Source organism: Anticarsia gemmatalis, chromosome 3 (genome assembly GCF_050436995.1).
Source record: "Anticarsia gemmatalis isolate Benzon Research Colony breed Stoneville strain chromosome 3, ilAntGemm2 primary, whole genome shotgun sequence".
Classification (NCBI taxonomy): domain Eukaryota; kingdom Metazoa; phylum Arthropoda; class Insecta; order Lepidoptera; family Erebidae; genus Anticarsia; species Anticarsia gemmatalis.
The window spans coordinates 2,656,160-2,670,879 of record NC_134747.1 but is presented as its reverse complement, the minus strand read 5'-3'; the positions used below and the strand labels follow the sequence as shown (position 1 = coordinate 2,670,879).

Below are 14,720 nucleotides of genomic sequence, written 5' to 3'. Positions count from 1 at the left end.
AGTGTTAGACGCAATAGCGGCTAGCCGCACGGTTCAGTACAGTTTTACCACGCATTTAACCGCTAGTGCGTAAAGGGACTAATATTTAGTTAGCTTTTTAAATAGAATACTAAAGCAGGTGCTTATAAACAAAAGAAACATCACTATTGATGCTCTTGACCCGCCACAATGAGTACTTGAATATAATCCGGGTACATTGAATCCAGCGATATAAATCAACAACTAAAGATGTAATAGAGCGTGTGTAGTGCTCACGATTTCGAAGTCACTTAGTAATGGAGGCTTGCGTGATGTCAAGTATTAGGTCGGAAGGATGTTTGTAGTAATTGTGAAGCTTATGAGTCATTGAAGGTCGAAGGATGTAGGTAAGTGGCTGTTATTACTTTTTGTTATTAAAAACTGATGGTCGGCTTCCTTTTTTACTTGATTACTTGTGAAGCCGATTAGTTCGTCTTCTGTGATTGTTATTGTATAATTTTAATGTTTTTCATACGTCAAGGGATGAAATTATCAATATTCCAGGAAAAGAAATTAAGCAATTTATAATAATTTTTTTCGTTAAAATTAAAATCTATACTGATAAAAAAAACTTATTCCAAAGCAAATATTTTAAAGATCCTGAAACTCAAACCAAAACCTTCGTGACTCGGCCAACGACTACACCATAAGAGACGTATATTTTTTTTCTTATACATTTTCAAACATTTTTGTCCCCTAATATGAATCAACTCATGACAGGTTTTTAATATTTTAATTTTACTTCGTTTTGTAACTAAAACCGCAGGTGAAATATAGCGGTTTTGTTTTGTGGTTGAATACTTAAATACCATAATAATATTCTTCAGAATATTTTTCTGTATTTAAAGTTATAATCGTTAGGAATTCAATACAAATTAGATTTATTACTGTAAATACTTTTTTACGAACAATAATAAGTATTAACATGACGTAAATACTGTACTTAAATTATTGCTACTGAAAAACGAATAGCATGTCTCATTTATTTTACAGCCTCACTACTTGTAAAAGCTAACTTTTCAAGTATATTTTGTACAAAAAACCAATACCAAAGTAATGAACTTGAAATCTACAAAATACTCAATCACGAATAAGTTCTTCTTAATCTTAATTTATATTAGACCTTACAAACATTTCGAAAAACATAAAAGTAATACTCACAAATACCTTCACATTAGCCATCTAGCGAGTGACATCATCGTCGTTGATTGCGCCTCATTACAACCTATGTTACGTAATTGAATACAAGGGACGACAATAGGGACGTTCACCCTCTTTAAATTATGGTTGCGATTAGTTAGAATTTTTATTTTTGATCCTTTTATTGCAAATGTATTATAAAATAAAAACGAGATGTTTTATTTGGGATAAAAATGTTTGTATAGTTGTGATTTGAGTAAAAATAGTTTTAAAAAGTAGCCAACGTTAAGCTTTGGCCCCGAGATTTAGTTATTTTTATGATAAATTTCGATTTTGATTACAAAGTAGCTCATATTGAACGCGAAATTAAAGTATAAGAAAATGTATTGTTTAATTCAAATTCACTTTATATTGCACTAGTTTGTAGTTTAAAAATACGATTTGATGTAAGTTCAATCTGACTCGATCACTTTCAAATTCGATCCTGTCGAGAGTAAGCCACCAGATCTTTGTCTGAGAACCCATCCACCAACTTTGACTAAGCTGTCAGCTAAAAATACAGTACAATGTCCCTGCATTCTTTATTATTTATCTACTTATCCTACACGATATCAAAAGCCCACAAAACAGTCTAACCAAGCCGTTATATTCATAGTAAAGTACACAAACTTACAATATTTTGATAATATCAACATCGTTAATTGCTATCAATCCATTTAAACATGTTTGGTAAATAATTTTAACACCACACGTATTAATGTACACAGAATCAAGCTCGAAACTGTTTGTTTTTGACTTAATTAAATGATAAAGGAATATACGCTTTATTTTCATGAATAAAGGGGTTATAATATTATGGAAATTATTCGATAAAGCCTTTTTAATTTCATACAATATTCATAGTTACATAATAAGAGTGGTGATAGCCGAGTGGTGTAGGAATTCGCCTACCACGCTAGTAGTTCGGGACTCAAAATATCTACGCATTAATGACTTTTCGAAATCATATTTGTATTAGCAATGATTATTACTAATTTTCTAACGGTGAAAGAAGATATAACATTGCATTCCTGAGATTGCCTTTAAAACAGTTTTTGTAGGAATGCAAAGTACCTACCTGCATTGTCAGCGTGGTAGACCCAACCACTTTTTACACAACCATTTTGACAGTATATGGTTATATTTTAAATACGTAATGACAAAATTAATTTTGGTTGTGATGACCATAATAACATCTACATTGTTAGTGGTTTGGATAATTTGAATAATGTAACAATTGTTAGCAAATGGAGACCAAACAGTTATGTGCTGTTGCGGTGGACCACATAATTGCACGCTCAAATATACGGTAGTACAACACTAGTAGCGGGTACAACACTAGTTGGCTACCTATGTATTAGCTTATATATTTATAGAAACTAATCGTCAGATGTCTAGTCGCAAAACTTAACACAACTAAAAACTTATTGCTTGTGTAAAATTGACATTAACACATGGGAAATGTTTTTATTGACAGAAAAAATGAAAATAGGCGTATCAAATGATAAACAATTTAAATGAGGGAAACTCTATTTGTTGCATCCTCTATTTATTAAATCCAATTCAAAACTATTACAAAGAATTATCTGTTTAATACATATACTATAGTAATATAAATTCAAGCCGAATTGAGACAGGAGACTTGAAAAAGTCATATCGAAATGAAATCCTCAAATAAATTATGTTATCTTTAATGATTACAAAGGACCTGCTGAATGGTATCTCGATCGAGAAGGCTTAAACGAAATGATATGTTTTTATACCTTTTAAGGCACTTATATTGGTTTTTAAATTACATTGCCTTAGTAAAGAATATATTAATTTTGTTTGCTGACGTTAATTTTGGCTATAAAGTTAATACATACGTAATATCAAGCCTGTTTTACCCGAAGGAGTAGACAGAGGTGTGTGAATATGCTCTCATGTTTCTCCATAAACAATGTTAGTCCCATGTATTAGGGGGCGAGCTTATTGCCTTTTTCTAGGCACGTTACCAAACTACGGGCTGCTACTAAGATAGTTGACCCGCGCAACTTCGCTTGCGTCACATAAGAGAAACATAATTTCCCCCGTTATTGTAACATTTTTCACTGGTACTGTGCTCCTATTGGTCGTAGCGTGATTAGCGCGATTAGCGCGTTCACACAAACAAACAAACAAACTCTTCAGCTTTATAATATTATTATAGATAAAAATTAGAAAAGACCAATTGTATTTACCCGACCCGGGAATCGAAACGAGCCTTAAGTCCAGGATAAGATTAAATAAATAACTTAAACATTAATTTGACCACTAAAAGCAAGCAAGAAAAAAGCCACCTAGAAACTAATTCTCGAACAAAAAAGCAATAATTTCATTGGAATTATAGGACGTTATTGTGCCCTCAAAGGGAGACTTATTAATTCTTCCACTCTTTACCAAGCTTATTAGTAACACAATGGTATAAAAAACTAAATAAAAATAGCGTTGTAAATCGGGAACGGGTGATGCATAATGTTTGCAAATTACGATTCGCCCGCCGACTTTTTGCTTTCAAACTTATTTCGCATACAATAAATTACAATAAGGTTGCTTTTTAAGATATATTTTCGTATTTGACATTTGGATTTAGGTATAAAGGAGATAGTACGATTGTTGATTAGTCATTGAGATTTCGGTAAGATATTCTCTTATTTTGAAATAAAATCGGCACACAAACTTACAAGTATTTCATTAAAAAATATTTCTAAAATGAATATATAAATTGCTCCATAACGTAAATTTTACTAGAAATGTAACTGGTTAAACCTTTTCCTACAAACTCGTCAAATAACTTGATTAAAATATTTCACATTAAAACGTAGGTAACTGAGATTAAACAAACACATTTAAGCCTCTAATGTTTTCTCTCTTAATTCGAAGCACTTCCGTACAAAACATTTTCCTAATCAAAACTCTCGATTCCTTTAAAATAAGCTTATAAATACACACAAAAGTTTTGCTAAAATGTAGCCCGAAGTTTGCCGAGTACGCCCGAAGTTGGCCGAGTACGCCCGAAGTTACACGAAGGTGTATCGCGAATCAACGCTTTATGTAAAGACGTCTTAACACAGGCGAAGTTTGGAATAACATTAAGGTCCTTGATTAGGACGAACATAAATTTTGAACTCATTTTGACGGAATCGTTTGGATGTTTTTACTTTTGGGTACGATTTTTATTTAAAAACCTGTATGATTAAGTTTTGGAATGTTATTGTAAAAGGAAAAAATAAGTTTTATGATCATTCAGAATTTATCGTCAACAAAGTGTAGACACCCTCAGACCGTCTACGTGTAGGTAGTTAACAATAAGTACCAAAATACCATTTTTATAGTCAAAATACTGCTACCTACTATATGTAGGCTTACGAAGTACTACTTAGAAGCATAAATCCTGAGTATTTATGTATGAATGTGAATGAAGCAAAGGAAGTTAGTGAGGACCATATAACCCTATGAGAAAATAACGTGATTTTATGGATGTAGGTATATTGTATAATCATTAATTACTTTATCTTACTTTAAAAAGTCGTGATTGGTGTATGTATGTATAATAATTACTTTCTTTTAGTTTCAACTTATTTCTATGTGTACAAAAAATGCGAGTATTACACAATAACAAAGGAATTTATTAATTAGAACATTTCTGAGTTCTCATGGTCTTTGTAGCACAGACAAGTACAGACTAAAATTGCGTATAACAATAGAATAAGATTAAATAATTTATGTAGACGCACGAAATTATATAAAAATAACTGTGAGTAATTGCTGGGTAAATGGAATTACGTAACCCTTAAGGGATAAAAAGGGTTGGTTTATACATTTTAATGCAACTTAAACCATAATTATGTATAGGACACGGTAAAACACCATTTAATCTTGATGTCCTTTAATATTACTTAGTAAATTTAGCGTATATTTGCTTAATTAAAAGGAAAAAATGGTCCATTATCCCTTTTTTTATATCGTTAGTGGTAATTTTAATGAAGGAAGTAGTAGCCATAGAAAAACTTTCTTGCCTTGATGATGTCAATTACTTAACATAGTCTATCATGATATTCTTTTTCCGAGCGATTAATAGACCAACCAATAGGGAGTAAATCATTGTAAGAAGAGTTGGCAAGAAACTCAAAGTCACTCTTAACAAACAACAGTCATAACGAGTGATGCACACAGGATTTTGTGTAGGAATCGAACTGAAAACCTTATGACGTATTGGTAGCGGCATTCCTACTGCTACCACAAGCTCTCTTTAAAAAAATGTAGTATTCTTGTTTCAGCACTTATTTCATCTGAAGTTTGTGCACCATAAGGACTAGAACGGCGTGGAAACCGTTGAAGCTGAAATAGGAATACATCGAAAATTCTTGCACTTATATCGTTTAAATTCTTCTTCATTCCCTTATCCTCTATTCGTCAAGTATTCATTCCTTTTTAGCTCATCATCTATACTAATATAATAAAGCTGAAGAGTTTGTTTGTTTGTTTGTTTGTTTGAACGCGCTAATCTTAGGAACTACTGGTCCGATTTGAAAAATTCTTTCGGTGTTAGATAGCCCATTTATCGAGGAAGGCTATAGGCTATATAACATCGCGCTACGGTCGTTAGGAGCGGAGTAGGAACGAAAAATGTTACAAAAACGGGGAAAATTTTGACCCATTCTCTTAGGTGACGCAAGCGAAGTTGCGCGGGTCAGCTAGTGCTTCATAAAATACGATCTTGACCTAGCATGTCCAAATTGTACGGCCGGTAATAAAGAAAAATAGCCTAGTTTCAGCTAGGTACCACACGTTTTACTAGTCATAAAACAAGCACATTTTTATCACCGCCGGGACCCTCGAGCTGGTTTAAAAACATGATGATTGTAATTCCTTGTGGGTCTAATTTAAGGGTCAAAAAGGTATGTTTTCATGATAATAAAATTAATTAGATTTTGTGAAGTTTTGATTCCCAAAAATTTAATTATGAGTTTAAAACTTTAGCGTTGCGTTGTCATTCTAATATTTTTTTAAGTAATCTCTAACTAATATATTTACTTTATTTGCTTGACGTTTTGGCCTATCCTCTATCCGCTGTCACCCATATCACAAATCTGATCGATTCATAAATGTTTGGCCTTGATAAAACTAAATCAAGAGTCAATTAACGTTACACTACAACACGTTAGTTATTCGTCTAGCTTTTTGCAAAACTCATAATTAAAAAAAAAATCACGGATTTACCAATCCATCTATTTGCTAATCCATCTTCATTTTCGAAGTACTTCAAACAAAACAACTCAAACATAACCTCCTTATCACATGCTCCGCTCCGCTACGCGTTCGACCCTGAACCGGTCGTATACCAAGACACTTATACATTGATGCACTATGTTCCGGCTCTAACCTGCGTTTTAAGGCTTCACGCGTCAGCGATCGCCTCCTTTATTGCGTGATCTTATACACGTAATTATATAGGATGTCATTCATTACTTGATGTCGTAGAAGGAAATATTTAATTTACTGTAATTTGATGTTGTCGAATTTTTGCTGTATTAGCCTAACCTGTAATAGACGGTAAGGGACATTTTGAAAGATTAAATATGGGTTGCAATCCGACTCGCAACAGTATGGTTTTTCAAGGTGCTGGATTCTAACTTGTAAGTCTTTTTTGGTGGTATCCTGCTTAGTAATGAACGACACAATAGAAATCGGCATAAACCCTGGGTATACTACATTTACTTTCCGAAGTTAAATAGTGTGTTGATTCCCTATTGAAAGAAGGCGTAATAAGTGTATAAAAAATGTATTTAGTAATGAGAAGATAACACTAGACCCAGTCTAAATTGCTTTTAATTTTTTTTAACAAATTTCGACTACAAAATAACAGTGCCGATATTATTAAACACGTCTTCTACATCTTCATTATTGTTAAATAATGACATGAGGCAACACAAATTCGAAAGATAATGCCTAAATGATTAATGCAATCTAAAATTATAGTAATTTAGTCTCTCTTGTCGATTAAAAGAGCGCATTGAACTCAAACGAGATTCTCCAAGGCCTTTTGGTTTATACATAGACTAAACAAAATAAAAAGACTAGAAAAAACCTAGGTAATCACGTATTTTTAGTTGAAAATACAAAACAATATTACGAATAGTGCGTATATCGCGGCGGTTTCAAAACACGATCACGATTCCTTATGAACGATTGGCCATTATTTGAAAATTAAAACAGATTTTATTCTAGTTATAATTGATAAATTTTCATCAATTGGACGAAAAAAACAATAAAACTCATCATAACATCAATTATTTTAAGAAAAACAATAATTTTAACATTAATAAAAATAAAATTGATATCAAATTACTCATCGATTTAATAATAATCGTAAAAACGAATCGAATTATCAAAATATCGATACTTTACAACTTAATGGGATACGTTCCCATGCTTTTAATTATTCGAATAGCGTTGCCTCATATTGTTAGAATGGGAGGGCCGAGTCATAAATTCCAGTCGAATAATCACTGCGCCCTATTTGTTATCGATTAGTTGAGTTTAGAAATCGATTTATGGAATCGATGTACAAATCGATGAGGCGTGGCGATCAATCGTGTTTTGAATGTGTTGGGGCGACTGGGTGAGCCCTTTTTATTATTCAACACGTTTCTTTGTTGTTTTAAAATTTTGGTTCATGTCCTTGAAGCCGTAAAGTATGTAGGTATATGTTGACTGGTGTTACTAAGTTAATTCTTTGCCAGTTTTTCGATCGTGTTCGTGTCTATAACTGGCTTGTACTTGAGGCGTCATACGTGTGGATATATTTTCTATGATTCATAAAATATTTACTTGATAAAAACTTGGGATACTTACAACACACCAAAGTAACTACTTTTTTTAAAGGCAGTATTCGAACGATTCAATAAAAAAAAATAACAATCATCAACATCAAGTCGCTGACAAGAGTCGTCTTACTTACGGCTTATAGCTTAATACACTATATTTTTTTTCGCTACTACATTGAATACTTTCTACATGTTTACAAATACATTAAAACAGATTGCTACATTAGGATTCTCTGTATCGTATCGCTTGCATACGCGAGTCACGTTCGCAAACAAACCGGTGGCTATATTGGCTGATGGCACACATTGTCCTGCCAACGCACGGCTTACCACCGACGGGAATCGAAGTGGGAAGTAATTGGGGTATTAAAGATAAAATTGGGTACAAATTAGATAATTATTGCCAAAGCCTTGTACTAAGTGTGATTGATGAAGGAGAATAAAGTTCATTTATTGTGCAGCAAATATCAGTCGGCTTCCAAAAAAATACTTATTTCTTGAGGAAGCCGATTTATTGGGATACAATATATCAACCCGATGTCACCATGTTTAGTGCAGTAGTTATAGAATAACAATGGCAAAAATATAAACGCAGCACTTCCTGCATTATTACCAATTATATAATAATTCTACGATTAGTTATTTACTAGTAGACTACTGGAATCCAATGAATGCCGCCCTCAATATAATCAGAATGACAGCTGATTGAACTGCCACATAATATTTCCTTTTCAATGCGGAAACCAACAAGCTCCCCACAAAGCTGAAACATAAACAAACCAAAATCCGTTCACAAATAACTGCATCAAAACGATATGATCGAAACAAAACACTACCAAATAATAGTGAGGAAAACAATACGATACCAAACAATCGATGATTATGAATCGAATATTTCTATCGAACAATCGCAACTGAGTATCGATATATCGACCCCAGGCTTTTCGGTGTATCAGTGCGCTAATGAAAGGGCCCAATCAGCCATGTGAAATATGAAACTCGGTAATTGGTACCGGTTTCGGCTTCCGTCAATAAGGTATTGTTCTTCCTGTATATAGTCAATAATTTTGAAAGGAATCCGTGGGATGCTTCGATGTATCGGCCTGCGTAATTTTTGAGGTATGTGTATTTGGACAAAGGAAGTTTCGGGAGTCTATTCCAAGTATTTCTTTAGTAGGAATTCTTTTTTTGTAGATTTTTGATGTTGGCTATTGGATGCTAGTTATATTTTATACAAATATTTTTGATCTATAGCTTTGAACGAGCAATCATTTAACATTGAACATTTTCAATATAATTATGTTACGTTCTTATTCATAACTGGTAAATTATTCATACAGTTAAAATTGACTTTCCAGGACTTTAAAATTTCATTTATACGTACAATAGTTTTTTTTATAACTAAAAAATCATAATATTTAACTTAACCATCACAACACACTTTAAAGGATCACACACACAATTTCCCAAACAAAAAGATTTCCACGAGCCGTTGACTTCAAAAAGATGCGTACCGATACACATTAGGATACCCCACCCATACTCATGTTTTTGACGCGTTGTCCACCGAACTAAGCCGCCTATTGTCCTGTTAATAGCCCATTGATTGGCTAACTCAACTATGACTGAATTTGTGGACTATTTTCACTAATACCAGCCGAGTGGAACGATTTGATTTGATGCAACAATGAATTGTGTGGCACTTAAAATATTGTGTTGTGTATGCAATTGGTGGTCGTAAAGTATCAAGTCGAGTTCAGCGGTGTATTTTTTTTGCATTTTTAGTACCCTTTGTGTGAATGTAACTAGTAAAAGCTAACCTATCTTGAAATTGCCAAAGGCTTTTACATACTCGTATTTACAACGCCTGTTATGCCCAAAGGTATAGGAAGAGTTGTACGAAATAGTAATAATTCCAGGCAACGTTGAGAATATTTACAGCACTAAGCCCTTTACCCGACCCAGGAATCGGACCCGAGTCCTCTAGAACAGCTGTCGTATATACTACCGCCCGTACCACAAGGGCCGTAACTAATCTATTGATCTCTCTTTCCTGGCTATAATTCATCCTGTATCATAGTGAGGTCAGTCAGTCAGTGTAAGGAATACACTCCTTCCTCCACTTCGCCCTATCCTTGACATCGTCTACCTCAACTTCACATGCCATTAAAGCTAGTCTATTGATACGGACACAAAATAAAAATGTAAAAATCTTCATGTCTATTATTTCGTTTCGGGAAAGCAAACAATATTTAAACTGACACAAGCCTACATCCCTCGGTATCTTCACGGCGGTTGTCAAAATGTCAATGTTATTCAAATAGGCACTTGATCCAATTCCCTTAAAGACTTCGCCATAAAAACAATCGAGGAAGGCGCGCTCTACGTTGTTTTCGCTAAAGCTTTTTATATTTGCCACTAAAATACCTTTTAGAAGGTATACAAGAGATTTTTTCGTTAAGATCTTTGATTCTTTGTTTGTCCATCGTATGGTTAAAAAGTAATGGAAGATTATCTTGTATGACCTCTGATATGCGTTTTATCTTAATTCACAACAACCAGGACAAAGTTTAAATGGGCCCTATAAAACGCATAAAAAAGGGGGTCACCAAATCTTTAAATGTGTCGCACCAGGAGTTGCTTAACCCACTGGCCGTTTACTAACAAAGTGTGCAACGGCTCCTTTTTATGTTTATTAGTGAAATAATAATATTGTCTTAGGCGGTATCCGCCTACGGAAGTCAGTCTCATTGAAACTGGCCAACGGTGCAGGACTTGATTTACCGAGTCCAAGTGTGTGCACAATACACAGATACACTCTCTATTCCCTTACTCTCATAACATGACGGATAACCGACACGACCAGTGAGATGTCAGGCGCAGGACCGACGGTTTCACGTGTTCTCCGTAGCACGGAGGTCTATGACCTCAACTTCCTAACTCCGGGCAATTTTTAAAAAACTCTTAACAGAAAATTTCAGAAAAGAGTTTTTGGCTCGACCCAGGATTCGAACCCGAGACGTCTTGTGAGGTAGTACCGACCGTGTGGTATATAAGTGGGATATGATCATACCAACTAGGAACAGTAAAAGTAACTTAGGGCCGGTATCGCGGCTTGCGAGGTATCGTTACTTAGTCACGAGCTCCTCATAATAAATAGATTGATGAAAAATGCCAAAAAAAAGCAAAAGTAGAGAAACCGGGCCATGAGCAGCTTTTTCCTTACCACTAGATATATCATACGTAAATTATTTTTCTTCCACTAATTCCTACGCCATATTGTTTCTGTAACACTATAAACAATTCAAGCATAGACTTTTACAGCTTGCCACAGGCTAACTGTCAAACATTCCGTAAAATAAACCGCATAAATTTTATTTTGCACAAAAATATAACTGTTTTGTAAACTACGTAAATTGCTGAACAAATTTATGTTCGGTTTTGTTTAAATTAGTAGCTTCGTGTGTTTGCAGTTTATACGACTTTTTTACTAATTTTATGATGTGTGATATTTTGGAAGGCCCTTAAGCATATTATAATAAAATTAAAAATCATTTTCTAGAATTACAAATTAAATTTAAATTAAAAAAATACTGTTTAATAACATTTTATTTAACTTTCGAAATAACCAATATTTGAATAATTATTTTAAACTGATAATGAAAACAGTGATCGAATTGATCAATTAATTTAAATCCCAGATTATAGTTGTTATCTGGCTTAACAGAAATGACTGAACATGGAGAAATATATTTAGGATATTTTGTGTATAGCAAAAATAAAACTTCCCAGGATAAAAAATATCTAATCTTTGTTTTACCCTATCTGTGTACTAAATTACATCTAAATCTGTTGACCAGTTTTTGCGGGAATGAGTAACAAATATATTTTATTACTAACAAACTTTCAAATTTATAAGAGTAAGAAACTAAGAATTAAAAGCAAATCTTAAGAGCTTTCATAAGACTATTACCGTTTCATAATGCTTTCAAACAGAATTCAAAATCATGTAGAAGGGGATTTATTTTTACAAAATGTCATCAGATAGATGTGTTTGAGTGTCGTCCAAGAATCTAACAATACTCTTGTAATACGTGAGTCAGAATTTCTATTGTCATTTTGGCGGCCTATTTCCGCTTTCATATTATTATTAATAATAGAGTTCATATATTCATATTATTAAGTGTTTTATACCCGAAAGTGCAGAGGTGTATGAAATATACCCACGTTTCGCAAAATGTTAGTCACATGTAATAAAAGGTTAGCCTATTGCCTAATACCGGATACGTTACTGTACTCCGGATTACTATTGAGAATAATCTTACGTGAATCAGAAAATACTAAAGTAGATACTTTGTCCGACCAGGGAATAGAAACATAGTGATAACAAGGGATTTTTGCTCCGTCAAAAAAATATCAAAGTAAAAAGAATGGCAGTGTATGGCATGCACCGTTCGAAGCGGCTTGTTACAGTATCCAGCAAAACAATAAAAATATTCATTACTTTTAAACAGTTTTTCGCACTGTAAATAATAATCCTACATGCCTATTTCGTCGGCTTTTTACACGCCACATTCGTGTAAAACATTTTCGAATTATTGTAGTACTAATTGGTGGTGTGAGCCAAACAGCCTTTTTAGCAAGGCCACAATTAGCTTTGACGCTAATTATAGTACCTTTTAGGCATTATGAGTCTGATAACATGTGTTAGAATTATACCACAGTCGGCCAACAATAAAAGGGTAGAGAGGATATAATTACTAGGCTTTTTTGGGAAGAAAAAAAAAAATAAGATGACTGATTGTAGGAAAAGTAAATTATACCAATTAAATAACAGTTCATCAAATAATAGATATTAGAGAGACCTTAATCAAACGTCGAATAAAATGCGGCGCTATGCCATAACGCTCCACTGCGCAAACGCATCGCAAACTTTCAAGGCGCTTGACAATCATGAATCATGTTTTCGTTATTACTGCATGTTTGCGATGCGTCGATGCAAAGCTGTGTAGTGCTAGCTTCGCCCTATGACTCGTTCTTTCAAAGCATCGTCGCGTCGTTTGAATGTGTTTAAATCCCTGTACCATAGACACCATTAATTCTTACAGTTAAGTATTCAAAGAAAACTAACAAATACGCATTACGTAAGAACCGAATACGGCGATGCAGTATGAGCCACAATACTGCGATGCGACGATGCATCGCTAACATGTACAGCACATGTCTATGAATCTAGTATTGCTGCGTCATGCCGTTTCAGAGATGCGTCGACGCAAAGCAGTATTATAGCTTCGGCCTATGACGTTTCGTGTTTGAAAACAAAGTGTCGTTTAAAGGTTTTTGAAAGTCCGCTCTACCATAAAAGTAACAAATCTTTAGCGTGCGAGTTAAGTGGTGAAAGAAAACTCGCAAAAAAGCGCCTGGTGGCGAATACAAATTACTTCACAGAAAAAAGTGTCTATGAAATGTGTACTTTTCACGCGAATGTACAATTTCTGTTTCACCAAAGCTTTATCTATAAGCCAGGTACAGACAGCAATGCGTGTCAAACAAATTAAAAACGTGGTACAGTCGCACTGCTAATTGGAGTCCCTTTCAATTTCACGGTTCTAAAGTTGAGACACGTGGTGACGTAATACAATTATATGAGAATAGTTTAACTTTGTACTGAATTTGTGTGTGAAGCTGCCAACGTTAATTTGTATTTTTCGTAAAACGTACGTGTTGATATTCTTTGGATTTTTTGTATTTTATGCGTTCATTAAAGTTTTGAAAATTTGCCTCAAGTATTATATACTATTCAAAGCTAATGCAGTGTAATCTTTCTTGATACTGTCTTCAAAGGGTCGAGGGCTTGCTATCAGGCCAGCATTTAATTAACGAAAGCACTGATCAATTGTTCATACAAAACTTGTTCATATCATCACCATTCTGGATACAAACCTTCATCCCGGTCTTTGATCACTAATAATATTTATAAGATTTTGTATATAATTCTGTAAATAAATCTAAACTGTTGTCTGAAATTAAGTTTAGACGGACTTTCACGCGTTTCATCATAATGCGTATAAATTGACTTGCTACCGTGTCATATACCTTCAATAATTTCAACAATTTATATTACACTTAAACTACTGTTCCGCCCACACAGTAGTGCGTTATTTCAGGCATTTTCTTTCAGTTTTACGCTCCAATAACCGCACGCACAGACAGTCACATCTCTTTGATCTACGCGAAGAGACGTTTCCGATATACAAGAAACAAATGGAATAAGCTCGAGTCTTTTTTTAGAACTTTAGCTGCCGAATTGTCGGTTGGAATGGGGAGCAGGTGTAACGGATATTCTATTTTTGTGTCTTGTGGAAAATTTATGGAATCATTAATGTAATTTGCCGTTTTTCTTGATTTTCTGATTTGCCATTCGTCCGGCGTGATTACTTAGGGATTGGTTTAAATAAATGGCGATATAGAATATAAGCATTTTTTTGCATTCAAAAATAAATTTAATTTGACCCTGTTTCTATATCAGTAATAAGATGGAGACTACTAAATTAAAATTAAATTTGATATTCAGTATTTAAAAATTATATTTTAAAATACTACACAATTTTTATCATTCCTGATAAATTCCACTGCTGGAAAAGACTTCCCTCTGCAAAAAGGCTTAAATCACCA

At 33.9% G+C, this 14,720-nt stretch overlaps 1 protein-coding gene across 9 annotated transcripts in view; it reads left to right on the top strand.

Annotated features, from left to right (window-relative positions):
• The window catches only part of LOC142987211 (pseudouridylate synthase RPUSD2-like), a 458,610-nt gene that overhangs the window by 363,036 nt on the left and 80,854 nt on the right, over positions 1-14,720 (top strand). The window lies entirely within an intron of this gene.